At 40.8% G+C, this 14,054-nt stretch overlaps 1 pseudogene; it reads right to left on the bottom strand.

Annotated features, from left to right (window-relative positions):
• Positions 1–13,269: 13,269 nt before the first annotated feature.
• Positions 13,270–13,382, bottom strand: LOC143396185 (U2 spliceosomal RNA; annotated as a pseudogene).
• Between the last annotated feature and the right edge of the window lie 672 nt (positions 13,383–14,054).

The following is a 14,054-nucleotide window of genomic DNA, read 5'->3' as shown; positions in this document are numbered from 1 at the left end:
GACCTCAAGCTCTCCTACTAGACCTTTTAAAGGTCTCACCGCTTTCCAATACCCAAAGTCTGGTCTCAGAACCAGTTTGGGGGGAAAGCTCTGTGTCTGCTCCTGCTGGATCTGCAGTGTGTGGAAGGAAGAGGAAGTTGTAGGACAGCACTGGAGACCAAAGGGTGCCGAGGTAGAGCTGATGGCATGGCCTCCTCTCTCCTCCTAGCTGGAGGGCGTGACCTCTCCAGGTGGGAAGCACAAGATCGTGAACAAAGTAGGCATCGCAGCCTGACAGAGATATCAGGTTCACCCAAAGAAATGCAATCATCACTAAGCACAGCCCCTGCCTTGGCAGGAGTGAAGGGCAAGAGCTCCGTCTCTGGGGCCACTCTTAGGATCCTCACCTGTTCCCTGAAACACCAGGTGGCCTCTGGACCCAAAGCAGCTCTGGTCCTGATGGCAGGTTAAATGCTGCTGGCTGGTTTGGGAAGGCAGGCAGCTTGCCGTGGCTTCTCTTATGGAGAGGGGTGTGGGCAGAGGGAGGGTATAATGAAGAGATAATCTTGGTCTCAAGGGGTAGCTGTGAAAGCAGTGTTCCTCTTCCCTTTTAGTAGCCATGTAAGCCATCTCCTGGGAAATGAATGGCCCATCCCAAGACGTATGGTTTATTTGCCTGGGGTGGGCAGTGGACAGTGCTGCTGGCTGGCACCCCCCCGGATTGTGGTTGCAGACCAAAGCAGGCTGACTGTCTCCCCTTCTTCCTGTATCTGAGGTTGAATGTGACTTCTCAGATGTCTTTGTCTGTCATGATTTGGGTGCCACAGTAGGAGGGCACTGTCACTTGCCCCCAGTCTGGGTTGGAGACTGTTGACCCCTGCTGCTTGATGACAAGTATGGGGGTCAGGCTCAGTGGGGTGGTGTTGGCAGGGACAGGAGGAGGAAGGAAACAGGGAAGGAAAGAATCCTTTTGAAAATAATAGTTGTTATTTGAGAAAGAAATGATCATTTTTCTGGTCTTTTCCATCAGCTTTTCTGTGCTTTCATCCCTTTTCCATTCCCCCCCCACCCCCACCAGTCCTTCCCCATGCTCTGGGCTCCTCTCCCTTCTCTCAGGGCCCTTCTAGGCTGGGAAACTAGTTAGTGTTGGAAATGCCCAAGAGCAAATGGGCTAACAGGTTGACAGGGACAATAGCTAATGCTTTTGGGTGCCCACTCCATGCCAGGTGCTTGCTAAAGTTTGTATGGGATTGTTTTTGTCGAATCCTCTCAACAATCCCAGGAATTAAGCATTATAATTATTTCTATCTTTGAGATAAGAAACCTAAGCACAGAGAAGTTAAGTAACTTTCCCATGATCACATAACAGGTAAGGAGTGGGGTCAATATGGTCTCATAAATATTTGTTCAGCATCTACTAAGTGCCAGTCACTTGAGCTAGGTGAACAAGACAGGCTCCCCCTCTAGCATATGATTACATACCTCCCCCCCCCAAAAAAACCCCATAAACAAACAAACCCTCTACTAGTGATTAGTGCCATGCAGAGGCCTCAAATGGACCGATGTGGTGAAGCCACTGGGTGGTTACTTGAATCTGAGAGAGCAGAGCAGGAAGGCTTCTCAGAGGAGGTGACATTTAAGCTGCAAGGTTCAGACAAGGAGCCAGCCTCTAAAGATGATGGGGAGGGGAATTTCCCAAACAGCTGGTGCGGACAAAGCCATCTTTTGAGAAGAGGGGAGTAACTCTGTGAGAGGAGGCTGGGGCAGGAGGGGGCCTTCCAGGGTCTTCAGTTAATATTCTTCATTTAATTAGGGTCTTTCAAACTGAAAGGGGCCTCGAAGCTCTCCAGTAGAAATCAGGAAGAAAGGGACCTTTTCACATTTTAATGTCAGCTTTATGGATAGGGTTTGTGGTTAATAATGTGATGGGGGCGCCCAGCAGGGGTGCTGGTGCACACCCAACCTGCTCCCTGATCTCTCTGACCTCATGCAGGAAGCCAGGCAGTTTTCAGGATGGGATCCATGGAGAGGTGGTGGGAGGGCATTGTATCAGACTTGTGCCACCTCCACGCCTGGCAGGACGGGGCCCATGCAGCTCTGGGCTTGGTGCCAGTTCCTCTCATTGAAAAACAGTAGGACTGATTGCAGTGATGTTTTGCAAAGGAAACAAGGGAAAGAACGTGACGTGGGCAGAGATTACAGCTCACGATATTTCAGGCCCAGGCTAGTTCCAGTAGCGAAGGTTCAAATTCCTCCCTGAGACTGCTTCCAGGAAACCCCAGGGTGTGAAACTATAGTGCCAGATGTTCTAGTAAAAGGAAAACCTCCCAGAACAAATAATAACAATAACAGAAGGGCAAATTAATCCTGTAGGTGGGAGAGAGAGAGAGAGAGAGAGAGAGAGAGAGAGAGAGCACGCTCCAAGACTGCACCTTGCAAGCATCGGGTGGCCCTGCACAGACTCCATATGCTACATGTCATGTTTCTTTTCATCCTGAACACTTTTCCTCCCTGTGGTTCATGGGACAAGCCCCTTTGAACTGCCAGGTGCTGGTCATGAAGAGGCAAGCAGCTGAGGAAGGGGATTCACAGCCTCCCACAAGCAACACATTCCACACACTATTCCTGATGGGTTGTGGACTTATTGCCCAGGCACAGCTTACTATGGGTTGAGAACTGACTCTGAAGGTGGAGATATGTGGCACATAGGCTAACAACACCCCAGGGTGCTTGTGTGGAACACTTGTCCCAAAAGAGACAGAGGTGTGACAAGTGCTTTGAAGAACAAATACCTGAGAAGAAGGAGAGAGGTGTGTGTGTTGGGTCGGGGGGCGGGGCTCTGAGGAGCTGTTAACTAACATTATCTACCTTGGCTACTTTAAAAGCATTTCTAGAAAACTGTCAAGTTCACATCAATCCCCTTGGGAGTCTGCATTTTCCTTTTTGCTTAAGTCTTAATGGTTTCTAATAAAACTATTACAATTTGGGCAGGGTTACAATTTCGATGGCATGGGCTCTTCTAGAACTCCACAAATTTGATGATGGAAAGACATCTAAGTGGGGGGGGGGGTCACAGATTTGTATGGGGACAAATAGGGCCTCCATGCACAGGTTTCTTTTTTTTTTTTTTTTTAAAGAGAGACAGAGAGAGAGAGAAAGAGAGAGAGAGAGAGAGAGAGAGAATGAATTTTAATATTTATTTTTTAGTTTTAGGCGGACACACATCTCTGTTTTGCATGTGGTGCTGAGGATTGAACCTGGGCCGCATGCATGCCAGGCGAGCGCGTTACCGCTTGAGCCACATCCCCAGCCCGCACAGGTTTCTTTTAATTGGAATTATTCTCAGAGCATTTGGTGTGACCTGCATTGTGCATCTCCTAAAGGTAGAATAGAATTCCCTAATATACATGACTACTATGGTTTGAATGATGGTGTCCCCTATAAAATCCATGCAGAGACTTAATTCCCAATGCAACATTTTTAAGAAACATGGCTTGGGAAAGTCATCAGGTCTCGAGGGCTCTCTCCTCGTGAGTTGGATTAGCGTTCTGTTTTTTAAAAAAATTATCTGTTCTTTTGAGGTATATACATGACAGTAGAGTGCATTTTGACATATTCTACATACATGAAGTATGACTTATTCTAATTAGAATGCCATTATGACTTTTGTGGGTAATTGGATTAGAATTCTTTTAAAAGAGTTTGAGGTTGAGCTGCCTTTCTACTTTGAGGATATAAAAGATACAGCACAAGGTGCCATCTCGGAAGCAGAGAGACTGGGCCCTCACCAGGCACTGACCCTGCACTTGCCTTAAGACCTAGATTCTTCAGCTTTCAGAACTATGAAAAACACATTTCTGTCATTTACAAATTACTCAGTAGTATTTTGATATTGCAGCAGAAACAGTCTAATACAATGATTATAAAGACATTTTGGAGGTCTAGTGTTCTGGGAACACTTTAACACTGTTTTATTTATTTTTTAACATTTATTTATTTGTTTGTTTGTTTGTTTGTTTGTTTGTTTATTTATTTATTTATGTGGTGCTGAGGATTGAACCCAGTGCCTCACACATGCTAGGCCAGCACTCTACCACTGAGCCACAACCCCAGCCCCTAGAACACTGTTTTATATTATTGATACTTCCTTCACAAATTTCAACCAACCATCTTGATTTCCTAGCAGTGCCTTCTTGATGGTGGAAGATTCAGTATGATTTCATGAAAGTAATCTGGAATACTTGAGGGTACACAAATCTTTTGGTACATAAGAAGGAATCTCTCTGAGCTGGGCGTGGTGGCCCATGTCTGTAATCTCAGCAGCTGGGGAGGCTGAGACAAGAGGATCGCGAGTTCAAAGTCAGCCTCAGCAAACAGTGTGGCACCCAGCAACTCAGCAAGACCCTGTCTCTAAATAAAAAATACGAAATAGGGCTGGGGATGTGGCTCAGTGGTCAAGTTCCTCTGAGTTCAATCCTTGGTACCAAAAAAAAAAAAGAAGAAGAAGAAGAAGGAATCTCCCTGGATAGAGCTTGTGGTTTAACCCACTAGACAGAATCTCCGTCATAGGATCTTTCAACAATAGAAATGGTCCTTTGCAAACTGTGAAGGTTTGGATCAGAAATGTCTCCAAGTCTCATGTGTCCAGAGGTGGGGTTTTGGGACGCAATTGGATTATGAGGGCTACATCAGTGGATTAATCTTTTGATGACTGAGTGGATTACTGGAGGGGATTGGAGGGGGTGGGTCACTGGGAGAGAGCCCTGGAAGTTTCTCTCCTCTCCACCTATTCATCTCCATGTCCCCATTTCCCAGATGCCATGATCTGAGCAGCTTTCCTCTGCCCTACTCTTCTGCCATGATGTTCTGCCCTCACCTCAGGCCCAGAGCAATGGAGTTGGATGACCATGGACAGAAGCCTCTGAAATTGTCAGTCAAGACGAATCTTTCCTCCTCTAAGTTGCTTTAGGTATTTTTGTCACAGTAATGAAAAGCTGGAGAGATTTGAGTGATATCATTCAAAAAAGAGAAATAGGAAGAGATAGCAAAATAAATGATTTGTTCTGAAAACACACACACACACACACACGCACACACACACACACACATTTCTAAACTTGTTGGCAATAGGGAATCAACCAGACAATATCTGATGATTTCTTTCACATGAATCTTCTGGATATGGAGAAATGTCTGTGACCACTTCACCTCCATCAAACTAACAAAGAAACAAAAAAGGATGTTCTACGCTCTTCTCCTTCTTTCTCAAATATTTCACTAGAATTACTCTAGGATTGAGAGAGGTTCATGAAAGGCTGGACAATTTCTAACCAAACTCATGGACCACCACTCTCCTTGAGCCCTGAACACATATAACTTTGAGAGTAGAAAAATCCTGGATGCCAGCTAGATGCTGGCTTCATTCATATAAGCTCTCGGCTCCCTGGGTCATAGGTAGTTAGGAGGCCAGCCTGGACTCGAGGAAAGAGTGAAATTTGAAAAGACAATCTGCGGAAAGCTACTGCACCTGGAAGACACTGCAGAAGAATCCTTCTTAAGGCCTCTGCGGGCTGAGCAGCTGAGACAAGCCTCCAACTCAACCGTGCCTTGACAACCTTTGTATGGTTCTTCTCAATTCAGAGGGAATCGCTTGTTATTTTGTTTAGCTCATTCAACTCTGTGATTCATGCAAACTGGAAGCATTCTAACCCAAAAAAATCATGAAAAATATAGCAGCTATCTCTATTTTTTGCTTAAACATTCATTTTGGCTTGTTCTTTTAGGACTCTGGAACTAGCCCCCAAATTTAAAGGACATCACAGAATCATAATGATCGCGACTCACATTGAGAGGTATTTCCGCTTTTGTGTTTGGAGAAGGGAAGATTTCTTACACTGATTGGAAAAGAAGATGAATTCAAATGCAAATCCTTTTGCCTACATGTGGGATTAGAGGAGGTGTACATTATAACAATTTGAATACCCATTTAAATTCAACCGTATTTGTCTTCCAAGATTTTTACTCACATCTACTTTCTGTGTGTTTGCCATCCAGATAAGAAGAATTTGGGGAGCTTTAAAAGTAATTTCTCTTTTTATACCCTGAGTTAGGCCCATGGAAAAAGTTCTACAGATTGAGAATGGCCATATATTTTGGTTTCCCCAGGTAGTCCTGGTTAATGCTTGTTGATTGATTAGTGATTGTTCATTTTTTTTTAGCTCTCCTTTTCACTCTGCTAAGTGTCCTGTTTGGATGATACATCATGTGAACTCCCTACTCATGAGTGGGAGAAGTGAGAGGTGGGAGAAATGCCACAGTTGGCAAATCTCTGACTATAAATGGATGCTTCTCAAAGGAATTATAGGCTCTTAGCTGTATGTATATCAGGCGTATGCAAGAGTGTAATTAAGGACATAATAAAAACAAGCCTCTGACTCAACCTTTTGGGTTGCAGACGACCCAAAGGGAATGGTGTGAGTCTTGGGACATCTGAATGGAAACAACTTCCAAGTGATGTGAGCAGGATGCAGAGAGAATTGGAGGTGGTAGCATTGATGAATGAGAAGCTATGGCTGCATCAGAGGCTGCATCATAGCAAATCTCATGATCTGCTTTCTTTCGATTCCTAATGTTTTATACCCAACAAATCTTACATGTAGGAATAACAAAGGGCAAAAGCCCAAGAGACAGGAAGCAGTTGGCTCTGTAGGGCCACACTGTCATTATTGGACATCTGTTTTCTACTCTTCCTGATTTGAACTTGAAAGTCTTCCCCTGTTCCCTCATTGCTCTTTGCAGGAAGCTCCATCTCTTCCAGTCTGACTTGTCTTTGTTATAAAAGTTGTTATGCTAGTTAAAAATTTATGGTTTCATGGTCCCAAATTCACCCTTTGCCCTTCCATATCTGCTATGCCACACTGGGGGGAATTACTTTATCATTTCATTTCTCCTTTACAACAAGCACTGTTAAACTCTATCTTAGAGTGTGCCTAAAGGACACTGCAGGACAAAGTCTTCAGGACGGTTTCTGCTGCTGCTTGTTGATGGTGGGGTGGGTGTAAGGACATCTAGTGGTGCTTTGCCCTTAGCCATGAGCTCAGAACCCTGACAACCTTGTGACCAGACTCTCCCTGGTGATCTCCTTCCTATAGCCTTCACCTTCTGGACACCATGCACTCCAGGCCTCCTGGGCCCAGTGATGCCCCAACTCCCCTGTCCTACTGAGTATCTTGCCTGCTCTCTCAGGGTTACTTCTGCTTGCCTGATGACTGTGACCAGCTCTGGTGGAGGTAACCCAGCAAATCACTCTGCCACCCAATGAACTGACACTCTACACTTTAATGGTCTGAATCTCAGCCTCTTCCATGCTCACCCTTTTTTAGTATTCTCCCTCAGCCATAGGATACCCTTCAGAGTTCTCATGATATTTTATAGTCATTCTCCTGTCATGGCTTAATAACTCTTCATGGTAAACATTTCACCTTTGAGGATTTATTAAGAATTTATTGTTAGAACCAAAAAAATTTGTTAAAATTTAAATGTGTAATATATACTCATGTTGAAAACTTCAAACAGTATAGGAAGTAAATTGAAAATTGAAAGTTTTCTCTCCTCTCTCTTCTCCTCAGTTTTGTTTTAAAATCATTTCTACTTTTCCACCATAAAAAATGTTAATAGGGTCTAATGCACTCTTCCTACAAACTTTCTGTACATACATAAGCATACACAAAACCTTTAGCTTAAAAAAAAACATGGTTATTCTCTAAACACACTTTTGAATCCTTTTTTTTAAAAGTTAATATAAATTGGCTATCTTTCCCTATTACATGTCACATTTTTAAAGACTTTATTCATTCACTGTTATTTTTATTTCTTAAGAAATACAAGTATATAGTTATTTTTAACTATCAAACATCATAGAGGCATTAAAAGAAAGGGAGAAGCTTCCTGAAGTACCACTAACTCCTTTTAATCATTTGGATACCACCTTAGAGTCAAGCACAGCATAACAACATTTCAGTCAATGATGGACTGAATATACCCTGGTAGTCCTATCCAATTATGTCACCCGGTGACATCATAGCTGTCATAGTACACTCTATGATGGCCACATGATGACAAAATAGCCTAACAATGCATTTCTCAGAACAAATCCCTCCCCCCACTGAGTAATGCATAACTGTAATTTTAAAAATACATACATTTACACACACACATACACATTTATTTCTTTAAGACAGTACTTATTAATTCCCTATTGAGTAAAGTGAGGGAATTTAGAAGATCCAGCATTATTCAGTTTCCACTACTTTTGCCCTTTCTGGGTTTTGGGGGTCATTATATGACTTTCACATTGTCAAGATGTACGTGGTGAGCTCTGTTGCATTGTTACAATCAAGCTTTCTGCTTTGTCTGTAGGAAGATTCTAAAGTAGAAAAGCAGCAAATAACTTGTAATATAATTATGTCATTAAAATTCCACATAGAACCAACTTGTAAAAATACAGCTTTAATGAAGGAAATGTTATACTGTGCCACAGAAAGAAGAGAATGTCTCAAGCCAAGTGTATTATTTTTTTCTTACATTGGAATAATTACTTACTTTTTTCACAGTTTAGTTTGTACTGTATCTGCAGTGATTTTTTTTGAACAGGCTTAATCTTTTCCCCTGGAGTTTTAAATCATTTTTCTTTTTTCTTCTTGACTGAAGAAACTTGTCGTTAGAGCTTCCAGGTTCTCAATCATAAGTGGAACCCTCTCGTTCTTGAAGACCTGCACAGAGCCTTCTGACCTTTTGTTTTAATTTGGATCTGTTGTTTTCTAAGTTGAAAGCATCCTACGTTTTCTTTTCACTGGGTTCTCATAGATCATTTCCCCGCCAAGGAAACATTTATTATTCTTTTGTTGTTGTTGTTTAACTCAAGGCTATTGTTGAATTGTTACTGGACATAGTATGCGGTGACATTCTCTGCATTGCTAGATTTCTGAAAATAGCTTTATTGTGCCTACCTGACAAATATTTGCCTGAATCCAAAAGTCTAGTGTGTCAGCCTCGACCCAATCAGGAAACAGAAACCACACAGTCATTTGAACAGAAGCAGTAATATAGAGAATTATTATTGCTAGCCGAGAATGAGGAATTGTCCAGCAATAAGAGAACTCCAAAGAGTATAGGAAAGCACATATAAGGAGCAGTTCTACCTCTGCTATGAGACGGAGCAGCATCCTGGAAGAGCCCCTCTCTCCTTCCTTCTAGCCAGAGGTTCAGGGCTTGCTGGAGAGAGCAGAGCCATGGCTCACTGAATGCAGAAAAGTTGCTGTAGCGCCTGCCAGTTGGAAATCCACCTTCTAAGGTGCTTCAGAAAGCTGCCACGGGGAAGTGTCTCATCAGAGGCACTGTGCTACAAAACTGCTCAGAGGATGATTCCAGGGGAACCTGGGGCCACTGAGTGCTCTGCCAGCTTTGCACAACAAAACATGGGTGCTGGAAAGCTACTCATTCTGCAGAAGCTTGGTGCAGAGGAGACTGGCCTGTGCAGCTGGAGTACTGGGAAGAAGCAAAACCAGGAAGCACCCTGACCTACCCCCACGATGTCTTTCTAGTGCCCTCTGCTGGCAATGCTCCAGGCAGGAAATACGTTGAAAGGGCCCAGATCCATTTTCACAGAGCAAGCAAAAAGGGAGAATTTGAAGCCAAGCGGTAACAATAACTCAGTAACTAGTACATCTGGGTTTAGAAGCATGTTCTTAGACTGTTGAAGGATTTGCTCTGTTATCTTCTGATAGTGGTAAAGATGAGAAGTCTGATGTTATCCTATATTCCTTCATGGGTAGATTAAAATAAACTAAAGTTTAAAAAATTTTGGTATATCTTTAGAGTTTTAAAATTTCATTAAAGCTCTGTGTCAATTCCTTATTTCAATTTCAAGATGTCAATTCCTTATTTCAATTTCATCTGCTAGAGATTGTGTGGGTGCTTCCCACTTAAAATTCTTCCATTTGCTTATCTTATTATTTTCTCAGGTCAATTTCTGTATTCTCTTGTGAATTCCCACTAAGCAGAAGTTTGACCTCCTGCTTTGGTCTTCTCTCTCTTTTCAACTTTGTTTTCAAACTTTCTCTTTGTGCTCTGGTTGGAAGCTCTGTGAAATTCCCTTGGCTTTATATTTACAGATCATCAGTTTGGCCTCAGTCACGTCTATGTTAACTTCACTCCTCTGTTGAGTAATTTTGTTTTGACAATCTCATTTTAAATATCCATTTACTCTTTTTCCCCCCATAATTCATTTTCATAATAGCATTCTTATTTTATAAAAGCAACATTTTCTTGAATCTTTCTGAGGATACCAACTTAAAATTTTTCCATTTTATTCCTTGAATTTCCTGTTTTCTGAAGGGTTCAGTTGTTTTTTCTGTCTATTTGATCCTTCCATTTCACATTTCTGATTTTCCTTTAAAAAAAACCAACTATCTTCTTCAAGATTCCTTTTACTTATTGACGAAGGACTTGTAGTGATTGATGTTGGGAGTAGATGTGTGCTTACTCTGTAGTTGTTAGGAAAGTTTTTCCAACAGCTCCTTAAATGGGATGGTGGGCTGTAGACTTTGTGCTACCAACTTACCCACTGTGTCCCCTGGCTGCAAGAGTACAAATTGAATCCCCCAAGAGGACTGGCAAGTGGTGGCTACTCCAACCCTTTGTAGGAGATGAACTTAGCATCTTGAAATCCTTCAATCGAACTGTAAAGTTTCATATTCTCAATGTGCAGGAGGGATTTCTGAGTTGATTAACTGTTTATCACACACCTACTTTTAAAAATGTTATATCTCCAGACTGGGGATACAGTTCAATTGATAAGAGTGCTTGCCTCATATGCACAAGGCCCTGGGTTCAATCCCCAGCACCACAAAGCAAAAACAACAACTAAATAGTTATATAGTGTTTAGTATCCTATTTTGGAAAGCAATGTCTTATCAAATCTTGTTTTCTCAGTTGAAATCTTTCATTTTATTTTTATGTGGGAGATATCTTTGAACATTTACGAATATATCATTTATATATGATAATGTTATGGTTTGTATTAAGTCATCCCCCAAAAGGCCATGTGCTAGTGGCTTGGTCTCTAGCCTGTGACCCTATTGGGAGATTATGGAAGCTTCAGGAGGTAGGACCTAATTGAAAGAGGTTGATCATGAGGGTGGGCCTTTGAATGGTGTATTTTGTATTTTGTCCCTGGGCACACACACTCTCTCTCTGCTTTTCAGCCACCATGAAGTAAGCAGTTTTGGACCATAGAAACAGGGTCAAATGATTATGAAATGAAACCTCTTCAACTGTTAGCTAAAATATATCTTTACTTCCTTAAGTTGATTTTCTCAGGTATTTTGTCACAGTAATGAAAAACTGACAGATAAATTTCTAAAACCGTGTCAAAGGGCGTTCAATCTTAACCCTGAGGCTCTCTGGCTTGGCCTGTGGAAGTGGTTGTGTTAACTCAATTATTAGCCATCTCAGGGCTTTTAAACAAATGTAGTCATTGTCTTATCCCCTACATACACTTCCTTAAGTGACTGCCCAGAATCAACTATTGGCAGGGGGACATAGGTTTCATGCTCTCATTAGCTTCATCCTTGATTTGCTGTGTGACACTAAGAAATAATTGTAACTGCTCCTGTTGGCCAAGGGTCTTATTGGCCAGGTGCTATAATAATACATGTTTCTAATTACTTTTCACAACTGTGGAGCAGAAAGAGACTAAAATTATGAACAAGGTTAAATGTCTTTTCTTGTGTTTGGCAGTATTTCCTTTTTTATCTTCAATTCTTTTATTCACTCAAAATTGGTTTGTTGGCTTTATGCATACTAATTCATAAGAGCTCAGGTTTGGTCTATCATATGAATTGCAAATAATTTTTCATGGTTGCTATTTGATTTTTTTTCTTTTTCTTTTCTTTCTTTCTTTCTTTTTTTTTTTTTTTTTACTTTATTCATGTTCTTTTTTACCCAGCAGAAAATGAATTTACCTCAATTTTTATTGAGGTAAATCCATCAACTATTCCTTTATAGGCTTGGAGTTTTATGTCATGGCTATAAAGTCCTTCTTAACTCCATTATCAGCCTCAGGATGATTAGGGGAAAAGTACCCATGATTTCTTCTAGTACATTCACGGCTCCTTTTTAAAATGTTTAATGCTTTGCCCATATGGAATCGGAGTAATGTATACAAATCTAACCTATTTTTCTTCCAGATGGTTGGCCAGCTGCTCCAGCATCATTGAATGATTAATATGTCTTATCTTCATCCATTAGAAAAGTCACTTCTATCATATTAAACTCAAATGTGAATTTGGTGTTATGTTTACACCACTTATTCTATTTCGTTGATGTTTCTGTCAATTAATTCATCATACCAAACTTTTTTTTTATTGCTGTAGCTTTATTATCAATTTAAAACATGGTCCAGCTCTATTCCTTTTGCTTCTGTTTCAGAGTTTCATGGTTTGTCTCTTATGTTTATTTTTTAAATAGATGCTTTTATTTTAAATGAACAAATTCCAATAAAATTTTTGTTAGAATTTTTATTTGATAGCTTGGAATTTACACATTTAATTAGAGGCTATTCCTTCCTTGGCTAAAGATGCTTTCTTCTTATCTCTTGGTATCCCTTCATTCTTTGATAACCCCCAATTGTCACATCTATGACTTTTGGGATTAAACAGATTGCTGGTGATAATTCTGTTGGGACAATAGGTGCAGATCAGGCCTACCCTGGGCAAACCCAGATGGTTCCCTAGTTAACAGACCCTTTTCTTTTAAAAAAAATATTTTATTTTAGTTGTAGTTGGACACAATACCTTTATTTTATTTTTATGTGGTGCTGAGGATTGAACCCAGGGCCTCGCACAGGCTAGATGAGCGCTCTACCACTGAGCCACAACTCCGTTCCCAGCCCCTTTTCAATTTACAACTTTTCACCTTTGTGATCCATGGTATCAACTATGACCTCTGTGTTAATGATTTCAGAATGTGCATACTAATTCTCTCTTGATCTTCTGATTTATATTTCTAAACTCTATGCCAAATATCTCACCACATGGCCCACTGTCCCCTCAAAATCAAGCTGGATTCAGCTTTCCTGCAAAATGGATGCTTCTTTTCTCATCTCCTGGTCAAGTTAGCCATTCAGTTTTGTTTTGTTTTGTTTTCCTAAATGATGTGACCATTTATTCATAACATTTGATACATAAATTTGTGATGGAAATAAAATTTGCTATAGTACCTACTATGTTCTAAGATTCATATAATACATGTAAAATGTTCTGTTCACTGTGACCACATAATGAATGTTAAACTGATAAGAACAGATACTACACTTGATCTTAGCCAAAAGGCTGAGAATCGATGTGATCACATAATGAATGTAGGATAGTGTTATCTCCATTAGGTCACCTATGTGTTGCTTATCCATGGGCTAAGCACAGAATAATGCTAAAGTAAACCTTAGAGTAGAAGAATCTGATCTTACCTGACAAATTTAATCAAAGAAATACCAGAAAACCTTCAGTGTATAATATATAGAGATTCCATGAAGGGGTGTGGGCAGATAAACCATATGAATATATATTGATTGGAGAGATAGATAGATAGATAATAGAGACAGGTGATTTTGGTGAAATGGAATTATACCGAAGTAGGAGATGATTCTGTATTTCGACATTTACATTTTATCAGTTTAGCCTGTTAAGAGTATATTGAACAGAGAGAGGCACATCCCCGAGTTTGAGTTTCAGTTCTGCTTATTCATCATATGTCCATGTGCAAGTTATTTAATCTCTGAGCCTCAGTCTATTTCATCAGCTAAAAATATTAACCTACCAGAGGTGATTAATTCTTTATATACACTTTACTAGGCTATGATGCCCAGTTATTTGGTCAAACACCAGTTTAGATGTTAGCCATCCGGTTTGGAGAGCTGGAAATCTTGCTATGATCTGGAATCCATCCCTCTGTCTCCTTAGGCACTGGTGTTTTCAAACCCTTCCATTTCTATCCTGAGATAGCTTCTGACTTCAATT

Source organism: Callospermophilus lateralis, chromosome 3 (assembly GCF_048772815.1).
Source record: "Callospermophilus lateralis isolate mCalLat2 chromosome 3, mCalLat2.hap1, whole genome shotgun sequence".
NCBI classification, from domain to species: domain Eukaryota; kingdom Metazoa; phylum Chordata; class Mammalia; order Rodentia; family Sciuridae; genus Callospermophilus; species Callospermophilus lateralis.
Note: the sequence above shows the minus strand (reverse complement) of the source record. Positions and strands in the feature narration are given on the sequence as shown.